The sequence below is a fragment of the Podarcis raffonei genome, chromosome 13, assembly GCF_027172205.1.
Source record: "Podarcis raffonei isolate rPodRaf1 chromosome 13, rPodRaf1.pri, whole genome shotgun sequence".
NCBI lineage: Eukaryota > Metazoa > Chordata > Lepidosauria > Squamata > Lacertidae > Podarcis > Podarcis raffonei.
In genome coordinates, this window is record NC_070614.1 from 20,929,684 (window position 1) to 20,949,854 (window position 20,171).

The window sequence follows — 20,171 nt, forward strand, 5'->3', positions numbered from 1 at the left end:
AGCATTAACAGCAATTTTCCATTCCGGCCTGCTAAGTAATCCTCCTGATAAATGGAGCAGTGTTTCTTCTTTGGCTTCTTTTACAGCTTGACGTTCAAACTCCTTTTCCTATTTCATCAGTGTGCATCCTTCTCCTAATTATACATCAAATCTCTTGCTTTTGCCATACTGGTTCTATTGTGTCTTTCACATTAGTGCCTTTGCACCTTCCCATTATCTATGGAATATGCTACTTCTCATTTTTGTGTGATATCCCCCCCCCTCCTGAGTCCCTAACACCTATCTCTTTTATTAAAGGTTTCACATTAGGAGAGATTTCACTGTCTTTGGTGTGGGCGGTCCCCAGATCCATTTGTCTCTGCTAATGTTGTTTGGGTCCAGCCAACCGTGTTCTCTAGATATCAGTGCTTGTTTATTTGTTTCTGCTCCATTTCAAAAGCTTTGTCTGAAAAGCCAGCTCTGAAATGGAAACGGTAGCCAATTAAAATCATGCGCTAATGTTTAGGCGGTAATTGCCTCTCCTGCACCCTCACCATGGTAAACTTATGACACTTAAGTTAGGAGATTTATCATACCTTAGAAAATGTGGGTTTCTTAAACTTGTTCAGAACATGACATACCTGTAGTCATTGTACATGGGTGCACATTGAGGAGAAGAAATGTCCTCTGTATTAAAAATGGTGACTTTCCCACATCAGAAATGAAAATGAGACTCTAATCCAGGGGTGGGGAAGCTGTGGCCTTCCTGATATTGCTGGATTTTAATTCTAATCAGAACTGACCCTACCATACTGGTGGGAATTAGAGTCTAGCACCACTATCTGGAGAGCCACAGTTTTCCCATTCCTGCTCTTGCCGAACATAAGTCTATTTTGAACTCTGGCAAGCCTCCACATTGGTGGAAATGGCGTTGCCAACTGTAGTTTAGACATCATAGTTTGAGGAAGGGCCACAGCTCAGTGGTAGTGCATCTGCTTTGCATGTAGAAGGTCCCAGGTTCAATCTCAAGGTAAGGCTGGGAGTGTGTTGTGCGTGAAATGCTGAAGAGCACTTGCCAGGTAAAGGACCCATGGACGGTACAGTACAGTACAAAGGCGACTATGGGGTTGCGGCGCTCATCTTGCTTTCAGGCCAAGGGAGCTGGTGTTTGTACACAGACAGCTTTCTGGGTCATGTGGCCAGCATGACTAAACTGCTTCTGGTGCAACAGAACACCGTGACGGAAACCAGAGTGCATGGAAACGCTGCTTACCTTCCCGCCACAGCAGTACCTATTTATCTACTTGCACTGGCATGCTTTCAAACTGCTAGATTAGCAGCAGCTGGGACAGAGCAGTGGGAGCTCACCCCAGCATGGGGATTCGAACCGCTGACCTGATTGGCAAGCCCAAGAGGCTCAGTGGTTTAGACCACAGCGCCACCCGCATCCCTTGCCAGTTAGTGTAAACAGTACTGAGCTACATGGACCAACTTTGTTTAAGGTGGTTTTCCATATTCATTTGTAGAAAAGATGGCAAATAGTATAGAGCGGGAGAGACGATAATCTCTTTAAAGACTGGTTTTCAGGATCTCTTGGAGAACTTGATTGGCGATATGCTTAGGAGAACTGAAATATTACTTGCGTCAATACATAATAAATCTATGGAAGCAAACTTAGAAGATATGATGACACGTACAAGTTTGGAGTTCACATTGGCCATCTGCTAAAAATCCAAAATGTGCATCTAACGCCAGGTAAAGGTAGAACAGGCTTCTCACCTGGATATAGATTTCAGTAGTTTGGCCCACAAGGTGGTGCACAGAATCCTGTCCTTATGGGGCAGCAGCCATTGGGGCCAGAGTCTGCTCTGCTGTAGACCCAGTGCTGTGGAATGTGCACCCAGAAAATTCATTCTGAAGATTCAGGCTTTTAAAGTCTGAGTTGCAATTGTACAGAGTTTGTTTTAAGCAGCGCCATTCAGTCGGTACTCACATGATGGGACAACAAGGGCACAAAGGGGTTGCAGGGCCTTGCCTTTATTTAGCCCCCTGCCAGTTGTTGAGCAGCTTCTTCCAGCTTTTGTAAGTCCACTGTAACTAACTGCAGACATTGACCCTGAACTTTTGGAAGGATTTCTTAAAGGTTTGCTCTGAACTTGTCGGAAGTTGGAAGGCACCACAGGACAGCAGATGTGGGGCTAAAAGTGTAGCCCCACTTGTCTTGCCTGTTTCTGTGAGTAATGACTAAATAGGGCTGCTGGCTCTGCTAGTTTTAGGATCATGGATTACACTGCTGGTGCTTTATTTAAGTTTGTAAATAGCTTTGAAGAGGTGTGGGAGCTAAATGTGTCGGAGGAATTAAAACCAGGACTTGGAAAGGTATGCCGTTGCTTCTGAGCACTCCCATGTTGAAGGATGACAGGCAGTGTTCGAAATTAGCCAGGCGCCAGGTGCGTTTTGGAACTGGCGCAGTTCAGTTGCGACCATGTGGAGATCTCTGGATGCCAGGCTGGCAACTGGGGAAAGCAAAAACTTAGAGAAGGATCTGAAATAGTTTCCTTGAAGCTTGAATTTGTTTTATTCTGGATTGCTTTATTTGATGTTTTAATATGTGGTATACCTCTTTGTAATTTTGTTCTTTAAAATATAAAGCAATATAGAAATGGAAATAAAAACAACAACAACCCAGAGGAAACAGTGCCTAGACATTCATTCCATTGTGGCGACCCCAGCCTAGGTTTAAGGTGCCATTTGGTAATTAGATTATAGATTTGAGTTTATAACATTGGTGACAAAGTACTGTAGTTAGCCACAAACTACTGATTTTACCGCAGTTCCAACCCCACTTAGCTGAGGTTAAGCCCCATTGAATTCATTAGGATTTATTTCTGAATAGACGTGGTTAGGATTGTTCCGATAGTTGTTCGTCCTCCTTCTTGCATAAACTGTTTTACTTTAGGGGAGAAGGGGCTGTGCTGCTGAAATTGCTTCAGCCCATCTCTGATATGCCTCGGCAGCGTGGTGAACGTTGCTCTTGGCGATTCAAATGTTGCGTTGCCGCAAGTTCTCGAGAAGAAAAAAAAAGGAATCTGAGACATGCAGGAGTAGAGAGAATTGGTTTTATCTGCTCTTCTTCGTTTTATTGGTGATTCACTTTTACAGAGATTGTTATTGACTTTAAAAATTGTTTTTATATTTTTATTACTGCAAGCTGCCTTGAGTGCTATGTGCAGAAAGGCAGGATCTAAATTGAAATAATAAACAACTGCAGGGAGAGGGAGAACTTACCTCTGTCCCTGTCTTCTCTCCCTGCTAGAAGTTGGCCAGAGAAACTTTGACCTCTGGTTAGGATTCATCTGTTGAGGTGTTTTCTTCCCCCTTCTCCTTAGCTATGCTGACATCTACTCTCTGGGAACAAGTTGCAAATTTTGGACAGGGCTTGGAATGCACAGAGGCTTCAAGGCGGGCATTTGATAAACAATTTGGACACCAGGTGTTTAATAAAAAAGAAGAAGCAGCCAGGGGGACAGGCCGCAAGGTATGTGGTTGCATGCCAAGCCACAGAAGTTAAGAGTAGAAAGTCAAGCTGCCTAACCACCCCCTTGTGTAAGCTGCCTTGTCCCATGTTCTGTCAGTATTCTGGACTCCGAGATGCAAAACAACAGCCCTCGCCTCTGGAGAAATCCAGAGTTGGCTCACAGTTAAAGCAGAGTCACCAGCACTTTGTGCACAACTGTCAAACTTGTTTCCCCACCAAATAAAATAAAGTGCTCAGTAAAAACCTGGAGAGAGAACTTGGTGGATCCGGTTGCCCTGCTGATTGTATCTTCCTGAAACCTGTGATTATGGGTGTCTGTCTAGCCATGAGAAGCCCAGAATAAGAACTGCCCCATGACTACTGGGGAGCAGGGAAATAAGACAGATACAGTGGTACCTCGGTTTTCAAACGTCTCGGAAGTCAAACGTTTCGGTTTTTGAATGCCGAAAACCCAAAAGTAAATGCTTCGGTTTTCAAACTCGGAAGTCGAACATGCTACGCGGCTTCGGCTGAGTGCAAGATCCTAGCTGTCGGCTATTGGGGTTTCAGTTTTGGAAGTCGAACGGTCTTCCGGAACGAATTACGTTCGAAAACCAAGGTACCACTGTATTCTGAGACCCATCTAGAATTTAACTCTCTGGATTTCTTTATGTACACCACCTCAACATTGTAGCCATGCATACATTTTGGTTTTAACTGAGATTTTGTTTACCGCATAGATACCCTTACTGTTTTAGTTTTCCGTTTAGAAATGAATAGAATAAAATTTTTCCGTAATCCAGAATTTCACCCACTCCACCAATCTTCTGTGGCTACTCAGTACCAAAGAAAAGGTACTCTGCACATATCCTTTTCATCAGTCCTGTGTTGCAAAGGAAAGAAAAATTCTAGCAAACTGACTATCAGACTGATCATTCAGAATGTGACCAGATTCTCTGTGCTTGAGAATGAAAGCAAAGGATCACATGTTTATGTTTTTAACCCCCTTCCCCTCCCCCCCAAAATTGCTCATGGAAATACAGTACTTCACGGATTGCTCTGATATGTAGATAGGCTTCAGAATACTAGGATCTGAAAGAAATACGACAACGGAAACTATTTAGAGAGAAGCAGGCTTCCAGCATACAATACTGCCCATATGAGCTCTAGATAAAATCACTGACACCACCAATTAAAGGATCATGGGTAGGAAGTGGAAGAGGAGAGTTTGACTGAGCTTTTGAGGAACAGCTCACAGCAGCAGACCAGTGATACGACTCTGTGGAAGACATCTCTGTTGTTTTCAGAATATTCAGGGCGAAATGAAGCACCAAAGTTGCTTTTTTTCTTGGTGTCAAAACAGATCACTATAAATAAACCTAGGAGTACATGGCTGTTCACAGCTAGCTTAATTGTAAGGACATAAAATATTACGCTGCTGGATCCGACCTAAGGATGCCTGTTTCTAAGTGCGGCATCTAGGTGCCCTTAGGAAGTTAACAAGGAGGGCATGGTGCACATTACTATACTTACCCCCATCGCCAGCCTCTGCATAACGCCTTTGAACATCACAGTTCTATTTAGCTGTCGAGACACCTGTTGTCTGTTAATCTGTTTTAAAGCCACCTTATCTCGTGGTCATCACTGGATTTTGTGGCGCTCAATTCCACAAGTTAATTTGGGATGAAGTAGGACTTCCATTTATTGTGAACCTTCATTGGAAGGATCCAGAGTTTGGGTCTTTTGGAAGAGAGGAATTTCTCTTCTTTATGCTTTTATATACTTCTTTCATGCGCTCCCTGGGTCACGTTTGCTGGATTTAAAAAGCCTCTTTTGTACATTTCCTTTTTTCCCCTTTTTAAAAAAATGATATTTATTCAAAAATTTCATCAATACATAAACACGAAAAAAGAAACAAGAAAAACAGAAAAATACAGCAAAAAATAAAAGAAAAAGAAAAAACCAAAAAAGAAAGAAGAAAAATACAAATCTCAGATTACAACTTTTCATTTGCTTATTTCTTGAACCTCCTCACACCTCCCTTTTTGTATTCTAGTTTAAATTGTTATTCCAGCAAATTCTTCCCATGTTTCTCAATTTTAATTTAAATGATTAATCTTCACAATCTGTCTTATTTGTTGATTCAACATAACCTTTCCATCTTTTAATATAATCTGTTATTCAATTTACCTTAATCTCTTTAACCTTATCTTATCTTAAAAATCTTAAAATTTCAAAGTTTACATCATATTCATACATATCTCCTTAAATCATTTCTGCTAAAGCCAATTTAGTTCCTTTCCAGCATATTCCCTGATATTTCATTAATGTTGCACTAATTCCAAAATTAACAAAAGAATTTCCCTTGATATCTCTAATTTTTATCCAACGTCCCTTCTTCCTGGTTTCGGGTTGTGTCAGTCCTTTCTGTCCATTACATCCAGTCCATCAATCTGGTGTTCTTATGTCCGAGGCCCTTAAATCTCTTCTAGGCCCCTTCTGCAAATTTTCTTGTTCTTGTTTGTGCTTACGCACTTCTTTGTCTATTGTTGGTTTCTTGGGGAGTGGGTCTCCGGAGGGTTCCATCCGGTAATAGTTTCCAATTTCCTTCGTCAGACTGGCCCCTTCCCCCCAGTCCCACTCCCCGTCGTCATCTTTGTAATCCAAAAAATATTTATCTTTTGTACATTTTCTAGTTTCATGATACTATTTTTATGATTCAGCTGCCAGCGTAGTGCACATAATGGACTAATTTGGACAATAATATCTTAATGAGCCAAGATATGAACAAGCATTATGGGGGTGCATGCTGCCTTTCTGGTCTTCCTTTCATTGCAGGGAAGCAAGCAAACCAGGAAATCTTCCGTGATCTGTAGTTTCCCGTTTCATCTAAACTGGGAAACAGTTGAAATAAATAAAAAAATTGTCCAGTAGGACCTTCGAGACCAACTACGTTTGTTCTGCGTATGTGCATGCACACAAAAGCTTATACCCAGAACAAACTTAGTTGGTTTCTAAGGTGCTACTGAACAATTTTTTTATTTATTTTGACTGCGTCAGACCAACACGGCTACCTACCTGAATCTGGGAAACAGCTGTTTCAGAGCAAGCCAGGCTATGAAGGCACAGTTTTAAGTTGGCTTCATATTCTGGCCATTAACCATCTTTTCCCACTTTGGATGAACTGCGAAACTATAGCTAATGGAAGACTTTCTGGTTTCCTTACACAAAGAGAGAAGCAAAGGGGCCAATGGCATGGCCAAACAGCTCATTCATATCTCACCTTTATGAGTCAAATAAATATAGCCTATGGCTCTGTTCACACACCTGTTTACTCTGCATGCAGTACGCTTCTGCTGCTGATTTGGGAATTGGTGTGCGCACAACATCATTTGCAATTCATACCTGCAGTTTCTTACAAAATAATGCATTGTGATGCATTCACCCCCCAACCCAGCTTCAGTCTGAGTTGAGAAAAGGGGACTATGTACCTATCACTGGTTTAAAAGGCAGGTAGGTGATTCTTTTTTTCAATTCGGAACCAAGGTGATTTGTGGAGAAACATCAAAACTCAGTATTTCATAAGAAACAATGAAATAGATATAGGATGGATTGTGGTTAACATCGTGCGGACACCACTTCCAAACCAACAGTGGGAGCATAATATATGCAAACAGCAGTATGTACACAGCCTAAATATCTTCCTTCATTTCTCTATTTTTCACATTTAACACTTTTGCTGCCTCTGACTGGTTTCCTGCTTTTCAAGAATTTAAAGGGGTTTTTGTTTTTTAGTGTTTTATAGCTTTGGACATTTACAGCTTAAATAACTTCCTTATTGTCATTTCTTATCTGGTTTGCCAGAATTTGTGCTTAAAAACAAAAAAAGATTCTTCATGTATACAATAAAGCAACCTTCTATCCATTCATCTACTTAACCGGCAAACTTTTGGCCTTGTTTGTGTCTTTTCTTTTCTATGTCGTTTAAGTCTCGATTAGGTTGTTTGTAAATAACCTCTAAGCTTTCTGCAGAGATTCGATCCTCTTAATTATACCTTTCAGCTTCCTTTTACCTTAACACGTCTTCTCCTTGTCGGTTTCTTGACTTTGTTCCAAGGCACGGTTGTTTGTTTTGCCTGGACATTTTTGTGTCTCCTTTCATGATCCAAAATTGCATTTACCCAACTAATTTGAGTGTTGTTGAAGTCCTCCAGTATTATTAATAGTCATTAGCTGCATCTCTGTGTTATCACAATCAGTTTGTCAGCAGGGCAATACTGTACCCTTACCTTTTTCATCTTTTACTGTACCCTAAGTATTATAGGCTCTCTTTTTTTGCTCAGTATAAGATTTGCATTGAAGGTAGTTTATAAATTGCAGTGAAACAGACAATCTGCACACTTTCTTGGTTAGCCAGCCAAAATTTGTGGTTGCTGTCAATTCCGTCTGCCCTCCTAGCTCAGGGGAGGCATGGAAGTTGCTCCCTGCAGTTCTGCTGGCCTTTGAAAGCATTTGGACCAGCTAGAAGTTTTGCTACTTCCAGTTGTCTCTGAAGACCACTGTGAGGTCCCAGATGAGCTTCTGCTGCTTATTGCTCAGTTTGCTCTCATCACAGACTTTCTCTCCAAGTAAAAGAGATGCTTTCTGCTGACAAGTGCATTTGTGGACCCCTGATTAGAAACTTAAAAATGTATAAGCATTATTTGGGGTGTGGGTGGAGAAATTCAGCTTTACCTTTGGATTTTTCTTTGTTCAAATTTCTAGGCATTCTAGTGAGCAAGGACTTTTCTTTCCCTCTGCGTTTGGCAATTTAGGAATCACTTTTAATAAATAAAATTCTTTTAAGCAATAAAAAAAAAACCTGAAGCAGTAGTCCAAATTCCTGGATGTCAGCAAAACATTCTTAGGAACCTAGCTATCAAACATATCTGTTGTTGTTTTCAGCGATCTTCAGCCTGAAATAGGTGACTATGTAATTGAAGAAGGGAAATGAACCATCAGGGGGAAATTCATTGGAGAGCTTCTGTGAAATGCTTAGGATATAAGTCATGGCTGTGATCTGTGTGCAGCACTGAGGACCATGTCAGAAATATTAGCAAGAGGCCGCTCTCAATTTGCAAAGGAAGCAAAGCAAAGCAAACGTCTGCCAGAAGTGTCCACCCACATAGTGCAACAGCAGTTTGGTCAGGATGGTGAAATTCCCCTGGCCACTAAATGCTGGTTGGTGCCAAGGGCTTGGACATATTTTTCCCCAGTTCTGCTTACTTGGATAGTGGAGTCAGTCTAATACTTCCTTCTGTCTATGGGAGAGGCTAAGTGTCCTCCTAACAAATGCTTGCACGTCTTAATGGAAGCCTGACTTAGACACCTTGAGAATTTCTTTCTCTCTTTCTCATGTCATGGGCTTCAATTAAAAAAGAAACTCCAAAAGCCAGGCAAATCTTTAATAACACTGTAATCAAATGCAAAAATCTTACAGTCTTTTAGATGTAACTCTCTCTAAGTCAGCAGTTCTCAACCTGTGGGTCCCCAGATGTTGTTGGACTACAACTCCCATCACCCCTGAGCCCTGGCCTTGCTAGCTAGGGGTGATGGGAGTTGTAGTTCAACAACATTTGGGGACTCACAGGTTGAGAAAGGCTGCTCTAAGTGGTCGTTGGTTCCAGTTGGGGCTGGTAGGGCAGAAGACAAGAGTAAGTGGAGCCAGAACGGATGGAAGCAGATCCAACTAATTTGTTTTGTTGCCATCCTCTTCCTTGCCAAGTTCTACAAGACCAGTACTGAAACCAAAGTGGAAGAAACTTAGACTGATGGTAAGTAAGCAGACTGGCTGAGAGCAGACTTCCATTTGTCCTAATGGGCCATCTTCCACTGCTCCCTCCTCTGGTCAGATTGTTCTCCTTCTCACACAACCTGTTGCTAGTCCCTAAAACTACATCTCCCTTCCAGCTTCCTAGTGCATCTCACCCACCCAAATTTGCCAAAAGTGCTAATGGAACAGATGAGGGGGGCTTATTCCTTCCAGGATTGTCTCTACTGTACAGTCCTCAAGAGCCATGGGATTCACGCTGGCATGGGAGTGGGGGATGTTCTCTACTGACATAATCAGTGCTTTTCCTGAGATCATGCAAAGCAAGCCACGCCATAGCCCCCTCTATAATCTGGAGGAATTCTGGACATTTGCATGAGATTTTTTATTATTCTGCTGGCAGCAGGCCTTAATTTGAGCCCCAGAACTAGTTTCAACGTCAGGCTTTGCTTTGTACCTTTGTGTCTGCAATTGTTATCTTATGCAAGTATAGGGAGTAGCAAGGACCCTGTGAGCAGTCCCAGCTCCTGTTCTGCAGGATCCATCCTTTCTGTATTACATTTGTGTCTCTAGCAAGGAGCTCCAGTTGGCGTGCTTGGTTCTCCCTACTCCTGTTTTTTCCTGTTAGGCTGAGAGAGTGTGTGTCTGGCCCAAGGCTGCCAAGTGGGCTTCCTAGCCGAGTGGGAATTTGAACCCTTGTCTTCCAGATCCTAGTCTGGCATTCCATCCACTCCCCAACACCGCTTCTCGATATAATCAAATCCTGGAAGAATCCACCTGCTTTGCATTTTGGCCTCACTCAGGCGAATGTCAGCATCTCAGATTGGCTTTGTGTGTCTACAATGAGTACACACATTAGTTCTTGGTTTGTCCTGCCTAGAGGGTTGTTAGGGGTTGAAATTGGAGTCCGAATCCCTATTATTGTTGGGACTTGGTTGGGGAAATTTCAGGAGCCTGTAAGCTTGATTTCAGCTGCCCATTTCCAACCCCTGTTGGGTTCTTGCTGCTCTTGCTGCCCTCCCCACCCACCGCCAGGCACTTAGTGGGAGTGGGAGGAATGCCTGAGCCTGCACAGCTTTCCCTTCCCTCATCTCACAGGAAGCTTCCATGGATCTTGTGGTGTCCTAAGGGTGTGTAAAAACCTAGGAAGCTTCTGCTTATGGAAAGTCCTGCACAGCAGGATTCAAATTAATGGCTCATTCCAAGTAGTAATTTGATGCCCTGGCATGGCAGTGTGTGAAATCTTCTTTTCAGAGAGTGAAGCAGCGTGGCGGGTAATCTCTCTGTGCCAGGCTAATCTCGATATCTGCTGTGTTTCTGAAAGCTTTGTTGCCTTTTGAAAAATCTATTTAATTTTCTCTTGGTGATTCAGAACTGTGTTGATAATACTCTTATCAGCTTGCTTTAAGCCAGATGTGTATGGTATGTGCAGATTTGTCTGTTTTGTGATGGATTTTTTTTTAACACCTTCTGTTGGTTACTTCTTACTTTTCTTTCCACATTGCAGGGATTCACTACCCCCCTTTTCTGTTTTAATATGGTGTGTGTGTGTGTGTGTGTGTGTATATAGTTTGCAATGGGGGTACACAGTTGACAATTCTCGGTTTTCCTTCCCCAGACACTCAGGATAACCCACCTTCCTCTTTGGGACAAGTGTCCTTAGTGTAGGATGTAATTTGGGGCAAGAAGCTGGATTGGTAGATGGAGCAGCAACTTAGGAAAGAAGATGAGAGTTGGTTAGTTCAGGGTGGCTATATGGAATACAGTTGTACTTGGAAGTCGAAGGAATCCGTTCTGGAATCCGATCGGGTTCCAAAACGTTTGGAAATCAAAGGGCGGCTTCTGATTGGCTGCAGGAAGCTCCTGCAGCCAGTCGGAAGCCCCGACGGACGATCAGGTTCCAAAGAACGTTTGCAAACTGGAACACCCACTTGCGGGTTTGCAGCATTCGGGAGCCAAAACGTCTTGAGTACCAAGGCGTCCAGGATCCAAGGTCCCACTGTACAGGACTTGAGATCCACAGACAGGAAAGTTGGATTCTGATCTGGAAACCTGGCCTCATACCCCATTTCTCCATGGGATTCCAGATGTGGCCTTGGGTAAAGCACTTCCTCTCAGCCTCAGTTTTTAATTGAGTGACCAGCTTCACAAGGTAGTTATGAACGTGAGCATAGCAAATGCTTCCAAACACTTAGTGAATAGAAATGCTATATAAATGGAATCTGGGACTTGTGGTCACTTCGTATTCAACTATACAGTTTTAGACTTGGCCAATCTAGAGAGAGGCAAGCTGTTTTGGATGGGGTTGCATTGCGTTGTTCTTGGAAGAGTTGGGTGCATAGTTTGGGGTACCCTGGTGGCTTGTGTGGCCAGGAGTTCCTTTTCCCAGCTTCGGCCTGGTGGCGTGAAGGACTTTGCTTCCCTCCCTTCCTTCCTGTGGCTAGCTTCTGACTAAAAAACCATGCCCCAAATATGCGCCATTCCATATCCAAAGGTGGATCTTGTTGTCCCTCCCTTACACACACAAACACAAATGACTCTGCAAATTGTTGGTTAAACTGTGTGCAGAATCAAACAGAAGACATTTCCACTTCAGACTTCCTGACTGGAACATCTGAATTCCCTGCTCTTAGAATTTCCCATTATTTGCGAAAATGCAGTAAGCCTGCAATTTGCATGGGGGTTACATTCTGGGGATCGCCTCTAAAGCCCAAATAACTTATAATCATGGCTAAGTTGCGAATGTTAATTTCAGTGGGTCTACTTTGAGTAAAACTTAGTTTAATACTACCAACTGTATTGTTTAGTTCTTATTACGCTTTATGTTATAAATATTCATCTATAATCTTAGCTGTATTGTGAGTTGCTTTATGAATGCTTTTCTGCTTCAGAAGTGGGATGTAAAAACTACTAGCAGTAACGAAAAATAAAGACCACAAGAGGGATTATTTCCTGTGTGTCTTCTGTAAGTATTTACCTATAGAATTATTATTATTGTTGTTGTTATTATTATTATTATTACTTTCCTGTCCTTCTGGCAGGGTTTCCCCAGCCACTCTACAGGATATTTGTATAAAATATATACCATTTTTCAACCTTAGCAATTCTCGGAACAGTTCACACTACTCCAGTCAGATTTATAGGCTAGTGATGTTACCTTCATAGCAACACTAGGCACATACCACATGGCAAATTTAGTAGCCCTCACCATTGAACATGCAGGCAGATAGTTTTATGGAAATGTGGGAGAGGCTTCAGAAAGCCACACATTTGAAATCTGAGCCTTTGGCATTCTTTCTCTTTCAGCTTTGTCTCTGCGCTTTGTCTGAGCTGGGATTCCACGTTACATGTAAGCTGGTATTTTTAGGAAACTACAGTGGCCTGGTTTCTATGCCCTTTTAAAATGTGAAGGGTTTTTTTGTGTTTTTTTGGAGGGGGGAAGCATTATTGGGTTGTTGGTTTTATTTTGATTGCGTATTTTGTGGTTTTATATTTTGATTTTATTCTGTGAACCACCCTGAGACCTCGGGGTATAGGGCAGTATGTAAATTCAGTTTAATAATAATAATGATGATGATGATGCCATGGGAAGCCAAACTGTGGATTACCACAAGTAAGCAATCAAAAGGGGGTTTGCTTGGACAGACACAAGCCGCAGGTTGCGGTTTGCACATAATGCTAAGCTAGCCCTCTGGTTTCCTTCTTTCCGGCGTGACACAGGAAAGATTGGGACATAGGTGCAGTGTGCATGTCATGCTAGGCCATTCTTAAACCGCAACTTATTTAACAGTTGTTTATTGCACCAACCAGACGTCATTCTCTGCAGGCAAAAGTAACTACAATGGTACCTCGGGTTACATACAATTAAGTTCTTAACCCAAGGTACCACTGTACTGATGACAACACATACGTAACAGGCTGTATGTAACTATATAAATTCTTTTTAAATGCAATTCAACATATATCAAAATATATGGTTCTATAGACCAACTTATCAGATAAACAAAACATATTACAGTGGTACCTCTGGTTATGTACTTAATTCATTCCGGAGGTCCATTCTTAACCTGAAACTGTTCTTAACCTGAAGCACCACTTTAGCTAATGGGGCCTCCTGCTGCTGGAGCACGATTTCTGTTCTCATCCTGAAGCAAAGTTCTTAACCCGAGGTACTATTTCTTGGTTAGCGGAGTCTGTAACCTGAAGCATCTGTAACCCGAGGTACCACTGTATTAGAAATTAAAGTCCAGCAGACTGATCAGGAAATACAATCTATTCAGTTCTTATATTGGCAATATCCACAGTGTGGAATTCTTATATCAAGCTTGTCGTGTTCCACGCGAAGATGCTTTTAAGAATTCCCTGTATGCAGGTATCAGACGAAAAACTTGGAAGAATGGCACATGCAGAAAATAAGACAAGGATTCCAGGATAATTCCTTGTTTCGCCCAGCCGGGCTTCGTCAGCCGTGCGTACTCTGGATTATATAAACGAACATAATGTGATGTGAAATGCGAACGTAACTACGGCTTGTTTTGTCATAGTCACCCTCAGCTGCCTCTTCTTTACATCCCTTAAGTCTGTTGTACTCACAGACCGGCATCGCCTCACAGTGTCACCATTTCCCTTCCTATTAGTTGGCTGTGAGAGCGAGGGTGTGGAAATCTCTGCGATCTTCAGTGCAGCTGCCATTAAGCAGCTGCTCTCCCCTTCCATTCTCCCAATAAACAAATGCCCCTACTCCTTTGCAGCTTTTAGTTTTTCAAACCCCTTTCTTCCCCTGTACAACCATGCTTTTTTGTTTTCCTTTCCCCATCCAACAATCAAGTGTCATAACGAATTTATGCTTTGCGCTTAGTAAGCACTCTGCTGCTGAAAGACTGCTTTTACTAGTGCAAACTTTAAGTCGTTTCACCTGTTAGGTGGCTTGAATTTCAGGATCCAAACCTGAGGTTTTGAACCCTACTCAACAGACTCTCTTCTGTACTTTGCTGTCAAAGCGTAAAGTTGCTGGGAACCTTTACCTACGTGGGGAAAGTGCATTTGTTTGGAAACAGAAATTCGCCGCCCCTCTGCATCTTAACCCTCTGACTCGTACAATTTCTGTTTGTGCGTGTTAAAATGCACACCTCTTCCAGCTGCTAAAAAGTCTGGTAAAATCCCAACCCTGCTAAGCTGTCCAACTCTACAGAGGTGTGAACATCGGCCTGTTTGAAGCGCCCACCCTAGCAGCACAAACGCGTCACTCCAGAGGTCTTTGTGCAGGAACGTTACTTGGAAATCGGATGAGACACGTGCGGCTTAAAAAACTTCAGCAACAGATGTTGTGGGGGGAGTGCAGGTGTGGTTGTCAATGGTGTGTGTGTCACAGAGTTAGCGGCAATGTTGGCTTCCGGGAAAGTGCCAATGAAGAGGATCTGAGCATGGAGAGAGGCTTTATTTTCCAGCCATTCTTGCCTGATGCCTCTGTCACTTGGTGTGCTGTTTGGGCAGGGTGATAAAAGAGACCACATGCTATGGGTTAAGGAGGAGCCTGGGTTAGCATGTGCTAAGCCATAGCTATGTTCAGTAAGCCAGCAACAAATAATGGTTTATTTTCCTGAACAGACCATAGTTAAGGTACTGTGCTGGGTTCAGACATAAGCATTTGTTAATGTTTATTTAAACCGTGGTTTCATTTCATCTGAGAATCAGGTCATAGATTGCCTGTCGCGCAAGCCCCAGGCATTATGTTCTAACTAGGGATGCTTGAGAAATTAGAAATTTGCCTCTTCCAGTATGACCTGACCTGCATCTCTTGGACCAATGTGTTGATTGGAACTTAGTTACCCACTGGCGTTTGCAATTCTCATATGTTCTGAAACAGTTTTTGTCGTCTTCTTCTTTTTAAGCATTTAAAAAAAGTTTAAAGTGTTTATTTGAGGGAATATTTAGAAATGTGTAGTTTAATTGTATTATTTCATGGATTTCAAAACGTGCAGCTTTACTTTAAAAAATGAAGGGGTCCGTTTATAGCTAAGCAGTCGAACCCGTACCCTATGCTGACTGCAGCAGCCTGTTCCCCTGCTTGGAAAAAGAGTTATTAGGCAGATACATGGCAGGTAGGTCTATGAATAGCTTTTAGGTGTTGATCACAAAAAAATGGAAACCTCATGGCCTCCGCTCACCAGATTCTGGTCCATGTCTTCTAAGACATATGGGGGAACCGTTGGTGCTCCACGTGTTACTGAACTACAACTCCCATCAACCCCAGCGAGCATGGCCAGTGTTGAGGGATGATGGGAGTTGTAGTTCAGCAGCATCTGGAAGGCCACAAGTTTCCCACACCGGTTCCAGAGGCAAAGTGAAACTTCCCTTTGACCCACCACAGTCATTTCTTAGCAGTGATTTTTAATAAATATTTTTTTTAAAAAATTGTCCAGCAGCACCTTAGAGACCAACTAAGGTTGTTCTGGGTATAAGCTTTCATGTGCATGCACACTTCTTCAGATACCATGCACACGAAAGCTTATACGCAGAACAAACTTAGTTGGTATCTAAGGTGCAACTGAACAATTTTTTAATTTTTTTAAATTTAATTTTACTGCTTCGGACCAACACAGCTACCTACCTGAATTTTTAATCTTTCATCCCTAGTTCAAGTTGCCTGATTTCTGTGTGTAGAGAGTGCCCAGCTGTGGCATTACTTCATTTTTGTCCCACCCTGTCAGCCAGGATAGCTCCGTTGGTAGAGCATGAGACTCTTAATCAGGCATAGGCAAACTCGGCCCTTCAGATGTTTTGGGACTACAGCTCCCATCATCCCTAGCTAACATGACCAGTGGTCAGGGATGATGGGAGTTGTAGTCCCAAAACATTTGGAGGGCCAAATTTGCCTATGCCTATGCCCGCTCTTAATCTTAGGGTTGTGGGTTTGAGCCCTACGATGGGTGGAAGTTTCCTGCATTGCAGGGGGTTGGACTAGATGACCCTCGTCGTCCCTTCCAGACCTCTATGATTCTGTGATTCTTTCATCAGGTTGCTCAGAGTTGTACTCCCCCCCCCCCCCATTTTCATCTCACATCCATGCTTTTAGATGGAAGGGGAAGTGGCGGAGGTTTGAGGGCACCCAGTGAGCCACTTGAGAGTGGATTTGAACTCCGCTCACCCGAAACCTTGTTCGGCACTCCGACCACTGTGCAGCACTGCCTAAACACTGCAGCATATGTGACGGCAGCTAAAGCAACTGCTGCTGACATAAGTGAATAAAAGCGGGGCTTCAGTAGTGCTTTGGCTTGTTGGCATGGCTATTGAGAAGTACATGGCGGTGGAAAAAGTGCTTGGATTAAAGACCTGCCAGTGCTAGCTCCCAGCAAAAGGGGAAATGACACTCTGATGTGCAGGTTTGACCCTTTGTGGGATGGTGTGAACAGATTTGTCCAGGTCTTGTGTGCATGAGGCCTGATACACCCCAACTAGGGTGCTATATCAAAACACTGTTGTAGCAGTAGGAAAACAGGCTTATTCCTTACTTAGCATGAATATTTTTGTAGAGGTAGCATTCATCTCATTACCAGCCTTCTGGAGAGTGCAAAGTGTACAGGAAGGCAATTGTCTTGGATCGCTGATGGTTGTACATCTGTTATTTAAGCAGTTTGTGTCAGTTTTTCTACTTAGAATAGATAAAGAATGTGTTTATATCTTGGGCACCCTGGAAGGTAGAAAGCGTCTGAAAATTGTATCAGAGCTTGGAACTAATGTGCCAATTTTAAAAATATATATATGAGAGGTTTGTTGTTTTTGGAACGTGAACAAAAAACAGCAGTTCCGTTCATTTCTCCCCTTTCCCTCCACTGCAAATTCTATGAGAACATCTGTTTTTTTCTTTAGCTTATCTCTCGCACCTCTGCTGTTTGTGGCAGTTTTGATTGTTTTGGTGTGTTTTTTCTTTTTTTAATTTTAGATTTTGTCGGGCTGGTGGATACACACATTTTGCCAGCTGTTAGCAGTCAAGTGTGTTAGGGAGCCACAAGGGATGGGAAGAGAGAGCCTTGTGCTGCTCCCAGAGGACCCAGATTGCTTTGGATGGGCAGGTAGCTCATAGTTCTGCAAGTCTGAGAAAAGGATGGTGCTGGTTGTAAAGAACCAGCAAGCCACAGTGCACAAAGAAAAGGACCTGCAATTCTTCTTTATCTGAGCTACTCCACCAAAGCATGTGAGCAAGGCTTTGAGGAGCAAATCTAAGGTACAGTGGTACCTCGGTTTTCAAACGTAATCCATTCCAGAAGACTTCCGAAACATTTGAAAAACGAAGCATATACTTCTGGAAAACTCAATACAGAAGCTGTGTGGCACATTTGACTTCCGAAAAGCGTTTGAAAACCGAAGCAGTTACTTCTGGGTTTTTGGCGTTTGATGATCGAAACGTTTGACTTCCGAGATGTTCGAAAACCGAGGTCCCACTGTATAATCTTCCCAACATAAGTGAGCCACATTTTTTTTTTAGACAGTTTTTATGCACAGACACTTTCATATACAATATCTCAAGGTGGTGCACAGCCTAAAAACATAACCTACAACATTTATACACACATACATACCATCCTTCATCTGTAGATCTGAAGCAAGTTCACAACATAAAATTACAATGCAAACAAACACAAAATACATAATAAAAATAAGAACAAAAACAAGCCAATAATCCCTCCCCTTCCCACGACACATTTAAAAGGGCATCAGATGTCAATCAGCCAAAAGCCTGGTTGAAGAGGAACGATTTTGTCTGATGCCTGAAGGAGTATAATGAAGGCGCCAGCCAAACTTCTCCAGGGAGAGCATTCCACAAACGGAGCCACTGCAGAAAAGGCCCAGCCTCATGTTGTCACCCTCCGTATCTCTTGTGGAGGAGTCACACGTAGAAGGACTTCATATTATTATTGCAGGGTCCAGGTCAATTAATATGGAAAGAGGCAGTTCTTGAAGTATTGCAGTCCTGGGCCATTTACGGCTTTATAGGCTGTGACCAGCGCTTTCAATTGGGCACAGAAACTAATTGGCAGCTAGTGCAATCAAACCAGGATTCATGTAATATGCTCAAACTACCTTGCCCCAGTGGGCCACCTGGCTGCTGGATTCTGCAGTAGCTGAAGTTTCTGAACTGTCTTCAGAGGCAGCCCCACATATAATGCATTTCACTAATCTAATCTAGAGTTCAAAAACATAAGTAAAAGCTGACTGGCAAAGAAAGGCCTGTGTGAATAATGGTTTTCCAAAGAGATTGAATAGTGAGCAGCCAGCCGCTCATTTGCAAGAGTTCGCTAATTTTACTTTAATTTTAATTGAACATACCTCTCAACTTGGTTCATAGACTCATATAATTGTATAGCACGCAGCAGCTTTTGTTGTCCTTGCCAGTCTCTTCAGTCCCTATAATCTAGTGCCTCACATACTGGTAAAATTCCAATTGTAAGCTCCTTGGGGCAAGGACTGCCATCTCTCTAAAGTAATGTACAGTGTACCTTAACAGTGCTCTTTATTTTGAATGTTAATGGTGCAAAGTTTGGAGCTAGCGAAGCACCTGAGTTAGCTAGCTAGAGTGAGTCTGAAGTGGGTTTATATTGTTTCAGTGTACAAGTGCTACGAAAGGTGCAGTAGTTGACTCTGGAAGGGAGCCTTGTGATATTCCTTACTTTTAGGTTTAGGGGTAACTTGTGGGCAAGAATAAGAATGCATCTCATGTCTCCAGGGCTGTATTGTTTGGATGCAAGCCAACACTTCACAGGGCTGCTACTGAAAACCTTTGAATTATTTGTGATGGTGGTTTGGCCCCAGGTTCCTTTTGTTCAAACACTGCTAAATATCAGCTTGTGTTTGAAAAAGCACAGGTAGAGCGTGGAATAAAACAATTATAGTTGTCTCTGTACGTAGAGTGGTGCAAGACCTTGTTACCTGTCCCACGACTCTTACCTTGTTTCTTGCTCGTCCCCTTTTATTTCTGTGGATCGAAAACAAGGTCCATATTTTTCACTAGGCTCGTGATTCTTGTTTGGCTTGGTTGTTCTCTTGAAGTTGCAAACCCATCCGTGGTGCATGATTTGACAGTCACTTTGTTCAACTAGCTAAAAGGCTTGCTTTGATTCCGATCCCATCTCTGCTTTTGTAATTCCCTATTTCTCAGTTTCTCATCCGTAAAAGAAGAGTCCTGATCTACGCTCAGGAAAACCCTCGCTATAAATAAGTCATAAAATAAATCGTTATAGCAAAAGGGAGGGTGGGGAAACCCTATGTAAAATCACATAGAAATGTTTTGTGCTCTATTGCACAATCTTGTGTTGCATGTTTATAATGCATTTAAAACACCCTTATTTGACTAGTGTAGCTGAGAAACTAGTGACCTGCAGTGGGGCATTAAGGTAAGTAGTAAATATTGCGAAGCATTATCTTCCTTCCGCAAATTAAACTTGGTGTAGAGACAAGCCTTACAATATACAGTGGACGCTCGGGTTGCAAACGTGATCCGTGCGGGATGCACGTTCGCAACCTGCAGTGTTCGCAACCTGCAGTGTTCGCAACCCGCGCCTGCGCACGCGCGGGTTGTGATTTAGCGCTTCTGCGCATGTGCGACTGCTGAAACCTGGAAGTAAACCGTTCCAGTACTTCCGGGTTTCGGTGGCCTGCAACCTGAAAAAACGCAACCTGAAGCTTCTGTAACCCGAGGTATGACTGTAGTAAGGTAACAGAGGTGGGGAAATCCGCAGTGCCTAACTTTTCCAGTAATAAGACAAATTTTTAAAAACAAAGCACTGGAAAGCTAACCAGAACCCATGCTATTCTGAGGTCACCTAACAATTGCTGGGAAGTTTTAACTAACCTTTATATCCCTCTTCC

At 42.7% G+C, this 20,171-nt stretch overlaps 1 protein-coding gene across 6 annotated transcripts in view; it reads left to right on the forward strand.

The window, feature by feature from the left end:
• SPOP (speckle type BTB/POZ protein) overlaps nt 1–20,171 on the forward strand; it is a 50,514-nt gene that overhangs the window by 14,702 nt on the left and 15,641 nt on the right. For 2 of the 6 annotated variants that reach the window (XM_053361030.1, XM_053361029.1), the window contains exon 2: nt 12,612–12,654. The exons of the other annotated variants lie outside the window; for them this stretch is intronic. The gene's annotated coding sequence lies outside the window, so the exon portion shown is untranslated. The remainder of the gene's footprint in view (nt 1–12,611; nt 12,655–20,171) is intronic. 6 annotated transcript variants of the gene reach the window in all.